Source organism: Triturus cristatus, chromosome 7 (genome assembly GCF_964204655.1).
Source record: "Triturus cristatus chromosome 7, aTriCri1.1, whole genome shotgun sequence".
NCBI classification, from domain to species: Eukaryota; Metazoa; Chordata; class Amphibia; order Caudata; family Salamandridae; genus Triturus; species Triturus cristatus.
The window spans coordinates 1,194,270,368-1,194,284,820 of NC_140590.1; positions in this window are offsets into that span (position 1 = coordinate 1,194,270,368).

The window sequence follows — 14,453 nt, forward strand, 5'->3', positions numbered from 1 at the left end:
CTGGCATTGGATCCGTGTTAGAACCTTTGTCGCAATTTTGCGAGTGGTTCTTACGGCCCATTGTAAAAGAAACACAATCCTATCTAAAAGACACAAAAGACGTCCTCTGCCTCCTAAGAGATCTGGAGGTAGACAGCACCAGCGATTGGCTCATAACGATGGATATCGAAGCCCTGTACACAAGCATACCCCAACGACGAACACTGGAAGTCGTAGAAAACATCATTCTACGAAGAGAATGGGACTTCATCACTCCCCAACATTTCGTTATGGAATGTGCTGAATTGGCCCTCACAGAAAATTTCTTTCAATACGAACAAGTCATCTACCACCAAATAACAGGTACTTCGATGGGGAGTACTTTTGCCCCTAGTATGGCATGTCTATACGTCCAGCAATTCGAGGAGGATTTTATCAACAATCCAGTGAACCCGTTTCGAAGCCACCTAAGAGTCTGGAAACGTTACATAGACGACGTACTCATTGTTTGGGATGGAACAGAAGAGGATGCAATGGCCTTTGTCCACTGGGTAAATTTGCAAGATAGACATCTCAAATTCACCCCTACCATCAGTAAGAATCATGCCATCTTGTTGGACTTGGATATCACACTTACCAATGAGGGGATAACAACTAAGGTCCACAACAAACCCACGGACAGGAACAGCTTACTCTTGTACGAGAGTTACCACCCGAAAGCCCTCAAACAGAATCTACCTGTTGGCCAGTTCCTCCGAATAAGGAGGAATTGCTCTGAGAAAGACATTTACAAAGAACAGGCAGAACAGCTTGGGAAGAAACTAATTGAACGCCACTACCCAAGGAAAATGGTAAGAAGGGCAAATAAGAGAGCAAGAAACAACTCCAGAGATGCACTTCTGGAGGACGTGGAGACAGAAAAAACAAGCAGACCGGTCTGTGTTACCACATTCACACCAGTATCAAACTCAATCCAAAAAATCATCAGAAAAAGATGGCATATACTAAACAGCGCTGGCATTCAATGGGAAACCCCCCTATTTGCCTTCAAACGCAATAAAAATCTCCGGGACGAACTGGTTCATGCCCAGATGACCACAAAGGAGAACACGGAACAACCTAGACTCTGGGACCAACCACCTGCAGTGGGTCATTTCTCCTGCGGCGGGTGCCAGTCGTGTAATCTCACAAAAAAAACCAAAGAGGTGGATATTGGCACAGAAAAACCGTGGCAGCTCCGAACATTCAGCAATTGTAACACAGAAAATGTGGTATATCTATTAACATGTCCCTGCAACCTCCAATATGTGGGGATGACCACAAGGAAGATAAAAACACAAAGCTGACACGACATTTCTTCGAAAAAAGTCATAAGGACACAGACTTGGGCTGGACTATTCTTGAGGTCATGAAAAAAAGCACATTTGACCTCACTAGAGCCCTCCATGTTAGAGAACAACGTTGGGTGTACCGCCTACGCTCACTTGAGAAAGGGCTCAATGATGACATCCCATGGCTGCAGCTTACACGATAAAGAAAGGGGATATGATTATGATAAATACCCTCTTGATAGTGTAATCGTAATCAACATCAAACACACTTGACTATCTGCCCCAGCTGATATGCCTCAATGTACTATACAAATGTTCAGTTGGTGGTTCATATACATACCTCTACATTATAGCTTCCATCCCATACAGTCCCCAAATACAATCTCTGAAATATCCCCCACCACAAACAAAATAGGCGGGAGTGTCTGTGTATCTGCTCACTTTTACACTTTTTCACTTTCAAACCAGCCCAACGACATATGGCCTTTTATCAGACTGAAACATTCTTACGTGATGTATAAACAGTAATTTCACCTGGGAATGTTCAAGAGAAGGGATTTAATACATCTCCTTTTTCTATCCTTTTTCCACCCTCGTGCCCTTCACGTTACCCACCCTGACGATATATACGCGTTTTTGCGCGATGCGAACGACATGGACTACATGTGTAACATCCCTCAGTACCCGGGGTTTCTCTTATGTCCTTTTTATTGAAATGCAACGCATGGCCACAGTAAGTGATACGAAGAGCTGGTGTGATGAGTATTGACCCCGATTGGGAGGTTTGTGACTAACTGTGATTAACACACTCCATCCCTGCTCTTCTGTAAACGGGCCTTTTACGCGTCCCTGTTCTAGCTTCGTGCATCGTTACCATACCAACGCATGTTAACAAACGCACAGGCGCGTAGCGATAGTTTTGATTAATTGCGCTGTCTGGCTAAATATGCGTAACCCCGCCCTAGGTTTACCTCCCAAACCACGTTCTTCTTTAGTACGCAGTCCAACCTATAGGGCACCTGGTCTCACGTAACTCTGCAACCAGGCATAGGTTTTACTAGTCATTGGGTGACACGCCCCCACAGCGCTGTATCACATACACGCTACCGCCTCCACAGCACCTCTACCAATCGCAGAGTTGCTTTTCATGCCTCCAGCTTCGCTACCAATGAGGCTTCTTTTCTCACGCAGTTCTGGTATATTCACGCCCAATTCCGACATCTTGAATCCAGGCTTGGTGCTCTTGTGACACCGGGAAACGCGCACCTGGAAGTGTTTTACACCAATTAACACGATCAGACTGCATTTTAAAAGACGGCGCCCGCTCCCTCCATTTCTCACATTCGGGAGGATCGAGCGGACGCATAGGACACAGGAGCAACCCAACACGTGTCATAGTCAGAGTATGGGTGTACTGAAAGATCAGTGTATATGTATGTATGTTCTTCAGTCCAAATGGCTGTTCAAATGTCTGTTTGCCTTTATGTTTTCTTTCTCATTTGCCCAACAAGGCTTTTGGAATAACCTACCACTCAGGTTGTGTATGAAATCCTCTCCAACTGTACGTTTGATAAAGTTCTTGGTTCTATGTTTCTCTTTTGCAGTGGTGACAAACATTGGATTCCCTCCGCCCCCTCCCCCCCATGGGACAAGTTGTCTACTTTATTAGGGTAAGATTGGCGGCAGCATTGTCTGCCTCCAGCTTCGAAGTCTTACACATGTGTACACAAATAGAGTGTCACAAAGTCACGTACACTTTTTTCACTCTTAGAAGTCAATGCATGCATTGTTCTTCCTCTTTTTTCCTTTACAGGTATATTTGACCCAACGAATTTCAACTAACCCTCATCTCTCGAATGTTTTCTTGTTTTGTAGGCTTTACCTTTGGAAGCATTCTAGGAAGTGAAGTGTGGCCTTTGCCACACCCACACAGTGGTAACATCTTACCAACGTTTGGTAAGAACGGAGCCCCCATATATTACTAGGTCCTGATGAATGCCATGGACCCAACAGGGCCGCTTTGGCAGAAACATGTTGACCATTCACAAGACGGTTAGGGGACACTAATTACCCCAATCACCGTCACGTTTATTTTAATATCATATAGTTTTCAGTCACAATAAAAAAACACTTCTGATTACTAGAATGATTTTTAACCTCACTCACAATCTCACGGGCCCCCACTTAGTTATTTAGAAGTGCATCCTTGTCGTCAAGTTTATGCCCGCCCTCTATCAAACGAAGGTTTTAGAGGGCGAGGACTGGTCAATGATGAAGCATGACACCAGGTGGTGTGGGAGACCAGTCCGTAACTTTTTGTGAGATGCCCACACTCACGACGTTCTTGTAACTCGTTTGGGTTATCACACTAGGAGCAGCTCTTTGTGGAAAACATTTATAATTGGAGGCTGCTAGCTCCTAGAACCCCGTGCCTCTTGTTCCCCCCTCCACACATGTAGTGGAGTCCTTTTGTGATTTAACATAAGCAATACTTTACCTGCTCATGGTGTTGGCATGTGTGCAGAACATACTGTTTTTGATAGAATATGGATGGGCGTAAATGTTGTGTCCGTAATATCATATACAAATATATTGCCTTGTTGGAGTTAAATAATTGAAAATCTACACCCAGTGGAACAACACCTTTGTATACGATATTTAGGAATATATTTATGTCACATGGAATTTTTGTACACTTGATTCTGACACACAAACTTGGCATTCGCCTACCAAAACGTAAAACAAAGCTGCCCCAAGACATATGTCTTGTGTTGCCATAAAAAAGCAGTAGTCTACTGCCTAAAGTCTGGAGCATTGAAAATATGGAACAGTACTTTGTGCCTGCAGTCTACTGGAATAAAGATTTCAACAAGCATTGGCATAGCCAATAGGTCTCGCCTTTGGGACCTTATAAGTGTTTGGTTATCCAGCACAATATCCTTGGTGCAACAACATCAAGTGTTACATGGCTAAACACTTATAAGGTCCCAAAGGCGAGACCTATTGGCTATGCCAATACTTTTTTTAAATGGTGTAAATCCATTCAGTATTTTCGGAGAAATTACAAAAAGAATGGGTTTGAAAACTGTCCTCCATAGGAAACTTTAGACGAAGCTACAGCACAAACTGCTGAACGGAATTACACCAAATTTGGCAACAAGGTAGCACTTGGTTCAGAAAGAGCCCTTTTTAGGTCTCGGCTCGAAGGCTGCGCTTGCGCAGTCTCGCTCCGAGATTTAATGTTTTGGAGAAGAGGGGCTTGAACCAGCCCCTCTTCTCCATTGGCTGGCCTCTTAAATGCTGGCCAGCCATTGGAGAAGAGGTTTGTCTCTCCGAACAGGCCCCGTCCTTTTCGGATTCGGGGGCGTGTTTTTTGCTACTTTTCTCATTATCTCCTCCAGCCAATGGCAAGAGGAGAGAACAGAAAAACACGCCCCGAATCCGGAAACGCCGCTGCCTTTCTCCGAGGCATTTCTGCTTCGCCTCGGAGAAAAGCAGTGGTGTGCTTGTTAGAGTGTGTTCTAAAAGCACAGCACAAGTTTTTGGGGGTAATTTTAAACCAGCACATCCGCAGAATCACCAAATCCCAGCGGCTTTTGCCATATGCCATCTCTTTAAGTACTGTGTAATGGGAGCTTACTGGCCTCTTTCGCTGTAATAGACACGTCACTGGTATCCGTGCTTTCCATGTGTGTGTTAACAGCTCACTCGCTGCTTGCTCCTCTACCTTCGCTCTCCTTTCCCTCTGATAAAATCTTGACCATGTTCTGGTTTTCGAAAAGCGGCTGCACGATGTTGCTCATGTGGATTGCTTTGTAGGTGCTATCAGTGTGTAAATGTGCATGTCCCGCTTGTGAGCGTCATGTATTTCTTATAAATTATACAGTGAACGCTCATAGGTCGCAGTTTTCTTCGTGTGAACTTTCACTTTAAAATGGGGAATTTTGCTCCTCGTAAGTTGCTTCAAGGGAAGAAGGTAGCCAACACCCATCCACTTTCAAAGTCGCAAGACAACGCGATTTAAAGTTCGTTCCCGATGGGAATAAAATTGGCATCTTTTTTCAATTCCAACTAGCGTTCGTGAGAAAATATTGTCAGATGGTGGGGGAAAACTACAGAGGGCGTAAATGGCTGAAAAGCAGCATACTGCACATGCCAGTAATCGGGATGTAGATGAGACCGTTGTAATGAAAACTTCAGAATCCCTTTAACGGACCCATGAATTTACTGGCTAGGAAGTTCGCCGCTCTGGAAACCCGTGTCAGACATTGAGGGGCTGTAATTCCCCAATGAAAAAGTCCTGCGGAATTTTGTTCTCGCGGTCTCCCGGTTAAGGGGACCGCATCTGGTACCAGTAGGCTGCCTGGCACTCCAGGGGACTAGAGAAGAAAATACGCGGCCTCTTTTGTCGGTGAACTTTTCTTTATGGACTGCTGGAGATGGAGTGAGTGCAAGCCCTTTTGTGTAGCGCCGGGAGTAGGAGGAGGATTGGAGCCACCCAGAGGGACTCGAATCCTCTTCACCGGCTATTGCTGTCTTTGCTCCTTTGCAGACAATGCGCCTTAAGCCGTTAAGAGGGTCACGGCTTGGGCTGGAGTTTTAGTCAGGCCTGATGCCTTCCAGTCTGGGGTGACGCAGTTGCTCCTCTGATTGGCCACTTTCCTGGGTGGTCGACTATCGCAGCCAATAAAGGAATAGCAAAGCCTATGGGTGATAGGGAAGGCGGGGGTAGAGGTGGTGAGGACCTTGCTACTTGGGGTTAAGGCAAAGAGGAGGGTGTCGTGTAACGAGCACATCTACGATTTCAGTGAATGGAGGAGAGGATTAAAGCCTGTCACTGAACGGGGTCTCCTATTTGGGCTGCGAATGCAGCCGCAATCTTACATTGATTTATTTGGGGTGGGGTGTGTGGGGGGGTGTTAGGAGCTGCACGTTGTGGATGAGCCGAGAAAGAGCTGCATTCTTTGCAGTGCTCGAGGTGTCGAGTGGCATGGAGTCGGTGTGTTAGGGGGTCCAGTCATGTGAAATGGGATAATTAAACGCTACTACAGGGTGTGTCCTGGGTTAATTGCATGGCAGGCCCAAGAGTAGTGCAGTCTTTCACAGTTACTGCGTACTTACGATCATAATTGTCAGGCACCGCCAGGATATTGTGGCATTGATTTGAAAATTTTGCGGCATAAAAAGGAAATTTTCAGGCACACAACTGCATTTATAGCGGCATTTTGCACCAAATTTCGTGAGTAGACCGAATCTGTTTTACTGTTCTATCGTTGAAGTAACGGACAGATGGGTATCCTGTGTGCCCATTGATTAAAACACATCTATAGCTTGATTACAAATGTCCTGTTTGCGCAAGGATTACAGTCACAAGTATTGATGAAGCACGTGATAGTTGAGAGGTGCGATAAATATCTTACTTACCCTTTTGTTAAATTTTGGCTGGGAAATCCTGCTAGAATTTAACAAAGGGGAAAAGACTCCATATTTGGTGTAGCAAGTTGATTATGGAGCAGTAAGCACAAAAATCCACGCGTTAGTCCCTAAAACATCGGAATAGGCTAACATTATCGCATCAGATGCATCTAAACACTTCAGTGCTGGAATGTGATAATTATCGCATTCAGCCCTACACGGGTCATTTCTAATCAGGACCATAGTCTCTAGCTTTATCTAACCTGTGTAGAGCTGGAGGGTCTATATTTCTTTTCCTCATGCAGCAGCTTTACATTGTAGTCATATTACTAATGCTCCACTGTTACATTGTATCCTATTCTTTATTCTGTTGCTTTGCCGTGTAGTCATATGCCTAATGCTGCAGTGTTATATTAGAGTAATATTGAGGAGACGTTGCCTAGCCCTGCCTGTTTCCTCTCGTGATTGCATTGGCTCTCCGACAAGGCTCAGCCCTTTGAGACACCGAATCCCTCTGCAACTTTGGGCAGAGTATTCCTAGCATCCTGCTTGCTTCTTATGCTGCGTCCTTTTCTCTGCCTCACCCTTTGCCTCTCAGCACTTGCCTCTTTGTGCTTCTTCGGACTCTCTGCTCTTTCTCTTGCCCCTTTTCACCACATTATCCACTCCTTCCTGTGTGCCTTTTTGCACTGTTTTCACTCTCCATGCTCTGCTTTTGCGACAACTTGTTGCTTTATTGCTCCTCTTTTTGCTCCTTTTTCCCCTCACTATCTCCACTGCCTCACATTTGCGTTTCTTTTTACCACTTTTGACTGTTTTCACTCTTTCTCGCTCTTTCTCACCTTATAGCATTTTTTCCGATTGTGCTCACCCTCCTTCACAGGTTGCCTACCTTCACCTGCCCTCCACTGCCTGCCGCATTCTCCTGCTGCATGCTCCTGCCCAGCCCCGCCCACTGTCTCTATGATTTCAACCCCCCCCGCTCCCCTGGACCTTCTTAATGGCAGCCACAGCTGACTCTCGCACAGACGTGCGCCAATGGCCAGTCCAGCCACTGCACTTTTGGTCCTTTCTACCAGCATAACTACTTCGCCACAGCTCTCCACACTCTGAACCCCAGACACATCTCTCCACGCTGCTTTCTGACCACCCTGGCCGGCTCCCAAGATGCATTCTCCTGCACCGTCTGCAGCTTCTTCTGTGCCCTCCTAGCATTCTGTTATGTCATCTCCTTTCCTATTGTCACACTCGCTTATCCGCATCTTGTGACAGACACACAACACCAGCCCCGATTTTCTTTGAGTTTGAACCAAAACTACTGCTGGAGACTAGTACAATTTATCTCCCTCATCCCTAATTCTCCCCAGGTGAATGATCACGTGCGCACTGTTCTACGGGCCCAGCCAATACTGAACAAGCATTTACAATGCAGCGGTCTCGGCATTGTTAAAGTTAGTGCTATCGCCATTGCTCATGACATTATTTTTGTTTATGTTTTTGTTTTTAAAACATGTAAAGAAACGGCATTGTTATTTACAATGTCAATAGCTTAATCAGTGTGTGTGTAGGTGGCTCTGTGTGTGGGTGCAAATGCAATAGGTCTCGCATTTGAGAGTGATTAAGCTATTGACATTGTAAATAACAATGCCGTTTCTTTAAATGTTTTAAAAACATAAACAAAAATAATGTCATGAGCAATATCATTAGCTTTAACTTTACCAATGCCGAGACCATTGCATTGTAAATGCTTGTTGTTAAATGGTGTAAATCCGTTCAGTAGTTGCTGAGAAATTAGAAAAAGAAAGTTTCGATATCGGAGCACCGAGGAGGGTTCGCGCACCCTCCCGGGCACGAGCTACACTCTGATTGGCTGCCAACACTCAAAACCAGGAAGTGTTGGCAGCCATTTTGTGACTGGGTTATCAAGTCAGAAGATAACTGTGGAAAAAAGGATGAAAAACAAGAATAGGGGGCAGGGTAAGAACAGCCTGACCCCCTAGGCCTGCTCAGGGGGTTCCACAAGGACCCCTAGGGCCCCTCTAATTTTTTTTTCTTAGAAAAAAAATTCAAAGTCGCGCTGGATGTGCCCCTCCTGCCGTAAAAAAAAACCTCAAAACAAGGGCGGGTTCACGTGCTTCATTTTTCAAAGCCCACGGGCCAGGTCCCAGGGGCACTCAACAAATAATTTGCGGGGGCCTCCCGCAGACCCGGGCACTGCCACCTCCCCGGAACTGAAAGAAATAAAATGTGTGGGGGGGTCCCAAACTCCACACTCTGACTCGGAGACCACTGCTGTCGGGGTGCCCACCCCTGGGACATTGCTGTTTGCTATGGCAGGGCGGGAGCATGGCTCCTGCCCTGTCATATCAAATTCGGCGTTACTTCATTGAAGCGAGAGCAGGGAAACCAGCTCTCACGTCAATGAAGGGAAGCGGGATTGCTTTTGGGCAATAGAAAGATGTCTGTAGCTGAAGTAGTCAGTTGGTAGAATGAGTGGTATCTAAATTGGTGGACAAGATGCTGTTTTTAAGAAAGTAGAGAATTAATTGGCTGTTTAAGAACTTTGTACATTCAAAAATAGGGTGCGTTTTACTTTCTTTAAAAAACGGGTTTCTTATTGGTTAGTAAACATTTTTTTAAAGGGACAGTAGAAAGGATAAGGTCATATTTTTCAAAGTCAACCACACCTGCGGTTTGCATTTGCAACATTGTGTGGTGAACTTGAAAATATGGTGAAGTTGTGACCTTCAAGTTTAGTTGAATGTTTCAAGAACTGTTACTAAGGAAACTGACATTACGCAGAATAGGGGTAGAAGTCAGTTGCTAAGGGTTATTATGTCTAACCAATTGATGTGCTCCCGCCTGATACTTCAGACAAGCATTGGCATAGCCAATAGGTCTCGCCTTTGGGACCTTATAAGTGTTTAGCCATGCAACAGTTGCATAACTAAATACTTATAAGGTCCCAAAAGTGAGACCTATTGGCTATGCAAAGCGGCCGCGAAAGTAAAAGTGATCGCGATCACGATCAAACATCAAAGCGGCCTCTCAATAAGTCTCGCCAGACCAGCGCATGCGCTGGGTCAGGCGAGACCTAAAAAAGGAGGTTTCAACCCTAATGTTACTTTGTCATCTGCTTGCATTCAGGCAATGTGATGTGGCTTGTAGAGGGTGGGGTAGGATGTGTGCGACTTTGAGATTCATGTTTGACATGTCTTGCATGTGGCAAATGTGCGACATCACTGTGTGTTATGTTGCCTCACAGCTGCTCCTCCCTCCCTCCGAGCCTATTTATTTGTGTGCGCTGCACGGTTGTATCACTTGTACTCCTACGGCACATCATTGTCATGATTTTCTGCGCATGTCCACAAGCCTGACAAAGACACACTGATGTTGGCCGTTGAAGGTGGGTGGCCACGTGAGTGTAGGCCTATGGTAAGGATAGGGCCAACACAGATGTAGAGTTCATGCCTGGTGAAGTCGTGCTGTGAGTAGGGCTTGGCATGTGGCTCTTGCTGCGGCAATATGGATACACACAACACTTGGCATGTATGAGCCAAGACCCCGAGTGGTCTTGCGCTCCTTCATTTCTCCGTTCGTGCGAGCCCGCCCTCCGGGTGCATGCTACATTGCAACATTGTAGATTGTGTGCCAGGTGGCGCAGACACTAAAACACAGACACACGCATTAGTTACTTCCTTGTCGAGTCCACAACTGAACCACAGCCAGAGCCCTGAGCAAATTCTGCACACCTCTATGCTGTACTGGTGTATGCCGGCTCTGCCACTCCGCTTACGCTTACAGGGGGGACGGCAAAGCTACATAACCGAGGTCTTCACTGCCAGAGGTAACATGGTTGCGTCCACAGCACAATGTAATGTGGTAGGGCCCGGGGGCCATCATGCATACATAATGAACACACGGACACAGTTAGATAGATAGTAGAACTGGCTCCCGGCACGTGCGCCCGGCCCCTTTTTATTACCAGGGTCACATATCCAGTGACGCCTGTGCTGGTTGTGTGTGGGGTGAGTGTAAGCCAGCTCTCAGGGAATGATTGGTGCTGGCAACAACAAGAACAGTGATCGTCGGATTACACACAGAGATTCAATCATAAAGTGTCCATGACTTGTGGTGCACTAAGGGAGGGGCACCAGATCTGAAATCACACACAAAAGATTGTATCGTAAAGGATCCATGACTTTTGGTGCGCTGAGGTAGTGGCACAGAGATGAGCGTGCTTATGGGAAGAAAATGTTAATGTCCCTTCGGAATATTCCTGCTGCCTGAAGTGACATTGTTGTGTGTGGTGTCTACCGCACGAAAGTCAATCATAAAGGGTCCATGAGTTGTGATGCACAGAGTTCGTAGCACCTGAAGAGCTCAGCGTGAGCACAGCCAGCGATGAAGGTGTGTTCTTGCAGGTCAGGATTGGGTTGGATATGTGTGAGACCTGCTGACCGCAGTGTAGGCCTGAGGCAGCGGTCAGCAAGTACACACAGCCACGTGGTGTTGACTTGAGCTGTACAGAGTTAGTGGCACCTGAAGCACTCGGAGTATGCGCAGCCAGCGATGATGCGTTGTCCGGGCGGGCTGCACTGGATGCAAAGTCTGTTGCCTACTGGACTACGTAAATTATGAATCAAGACTGATTTTGAATTGTGAGCCCTGCTGACCGCTGTGTAGGACGGAGGCAGCGGTCAGCAAGGGCCCACAGGCACGTGGCGTTGACTTGAGCTGCACAGAGTTAGTGGCACCTGAAGCAATCCGCGTGTGCGCAGCCAGGGATAATGCGTGGTCCGGGCGGGCCGCACTGGTAGCAATCTCTGTTGCCTAGTAGACTGCGTCATCTGCAATCGCGACTCGATCTGAATTGTGGGCCCCTGGCATTGACTTGAGCTGCACAGATTGGGAGTATACAGTCATCTTAACCGATTTATACTCTTACAGAATTTGCATCTGCACTAATCTTGAATTGTGAGCCCTTCTGACCGCAGTGTAGGCCGGAGGCAGCTGTCAGCAAGGGTCCAGAGCCACGTGGCGTTGACTTGAGCTGCACAGAGTTAGTGGCACCTGAAGCACTCAGCGTGTGCGCAGCCAGCGATGATGCGTGGTCCGGGCGGGCCGCATTGGGAGCAATGTCTTTTGCCTAATGAATTCTGCCTCAATGAGGCCATGTGGCGGTGACTTGTGGTGCACTGACTTAGTGGCACCTGAAGTGTGTGCACAGCCAGCGATGATGCGTGGTCCGGACGGGTCGCACTGGGATCAATGTCTGTTGCCTACTGGAATGTGTCATCTGCAATCGCGACTCGATCTGAAATGTGAGCCCTGCTGTCCGCAGTGTAGATCGAAGGCAGTAGTTAGCACAAACATAACTGCGCGGTGCCGTGCTGCAGGGTTCGCAGGGGGCTTGCGTCGAGGAGGCCGGCGGTCACAGCGGCGGCCTCGTGGCAGGGTAAGGGCCGCCGCCCTGGCAGACTCATTGGCCTTCCTGGAAGTGAACCACGTCCAGAGCCACAACCTATTTATTCATACTCCTACGCTGGAGTCGCGTACTTCGGACCAGCCCACTCTGCTTATGCTTACAGGGGGAGACGACACAGCTATATGCCCGAGATCTTCCCCACTGCCTGAGGTAACATGGTTGCGTCCACTGTTCACAACACTACAAGCACCAGCACTATATCTCCACATGGAGAGGTCTGTGCTCTGCATAGTGAGGTCTGTCCAGCACATCACTGCCACACTTGGCATTGTGTGCATTCTTATTCATGGGTGACTTGCCTCCTTCACACATACTTGGTTCCTACCCCTCCCAACATTCAGCTATTGTGTGGCTGAGGGGCCATGCCATTTTCGGAACTTCCGCTGTCCTGTTCTGCGCTGCCTCGGTGGTTGTCGGGGGAGGGGGGTGGTCCGGGAGGGGGGCCTGGGGGTGGTGGTGGCGGTGGGTGTTGTGGACCTCTTGGGTCTCCGGGCTGCATGACCAGTAGCTCCATGACATGTGTTGGTCTTCAGATGTGGCTCTGGGCTTGGCTTCCTTTCATACTGTAGGTAGTCGTCCTGCTTTACACCAGTAAAAGGCAGGTGTTAATTTCCTACTGCTAATGCGTCTTATCGCCTGTTTTTGGATCGCATTGCAGATTTGGCTGGGCATTGAAATTATCGGGAAGTGGTGTGTTCGTGTTTTTTTCCACGGGAACGGCTACTCTGCATATCATTAGCATTAGTTGTCGCTCTCATCCGTGGCGACGTTTTTTGCGGAAGCTATCGCTGGAAAACTGGCGATATCGGCAGTGTGCACCCGGTTGAGAATGCAACGATAATTTTTTCGCCACTTTTGCTGCGCTAACTCGGCGATAAGTCTTTGAGAATATTCCCCACAGTTTATTTTTTATTTTTATGTCCGTATTCGTGTACCCAGCCATTTAAAAAAAATATATATATTTTGGGTCCTGGGGGTCCTTGTGGATCCCCTGAGCAGGCCTAGGGGTCAGGGTGTTTGTACCCTGCCCACTTTTCTTGATTTTTCACCTTTTTAAAAATCTATTCTTGTGATTCGAATGTAGCTACGACAAACTGCTAAGAAACACAAAGGCTCGTTTTAGAGCCACCCTATAACCCAACAGTGGGGACTTATCGCCGAGTTATCAGCACTTTAGCGCAGCAAAAGTGGCGAAAGAATTTTCGCCCCATTCTCAAGTTGGTGCACACTGCCACATTGCCCACAGGCTGACGGTACCAACACAGTGGACAACCAACATCCCTCCGCAGACAAAGCTGCTGGCTGTGCTGCACCTGTTGGCCTCTGGTACCTTCAAACCAAGAACTGCGAGAGTCGGAGGAGTCTCACAGACAGCCCTATTAAACATCCTCACACATTCTTTGGATGCATGTCCACAAAAAAAACGGTGGGCCAATTCATAGTCTTCCTGCGCAACCAATCCCAACCCCAGTCGTTGCCTTGCTCCTCTGTTCTCCAGATCCAAGAATTTGGTTTCTGAAATGGGTGTGCACCAGGTCATGAAGTCCAGTAGTCAACAGTAGTGGAAAAACAGTACTTTATCACAAAAACATAAATTAACAACACGAAAACATCAAACGAGTGACATTCCCAACGGGGAACAGCATCAGGGAACTTGTGGATCCAAATGACTGCAGATCCTCCTGGAAATCCCAATACAATTCAGTATTCCGAAAGTCCGGATTCAGAAACCTGTTGGATAAATAGTGACAATAGTCAAGCGTTCGTAAGGTCACAAACGTAATCTAGTACAATGTATTGCACTTTGACAAACCGGGATGCTTACAGGTATGATCAATCCTGCACAAAAAGAGCGTAACAGAAGTTTGTGTGGTCATAACCTTCGTAGGAAAGAAAAGGAAGGTTACGACCACACAAACTTCTGTTACGGTCTCATTATGCAGGATTTATCATACCTGTAAGCATCACGGTTCGTTTCAGCTTGATACACCTGCAGCTTCACTTCACCCACACTGCGCTGGAACAGCTGGAGACCAAGCAAGGTAACCACACCATAGCAGGCTTCCCAAACGTGTTGGGGGCAATTGATTGCACACATGTACTACTTGTGCCCCTGCAGACACTGCACACAATCACCGCAACAGAAACTACACACATTCTAACAATGTGAAGGCAAAACTGGAGTACCGGGACCTGTACACTAATGTTGTTGGAAACTTCCCAGGCAGAATGCATGATTC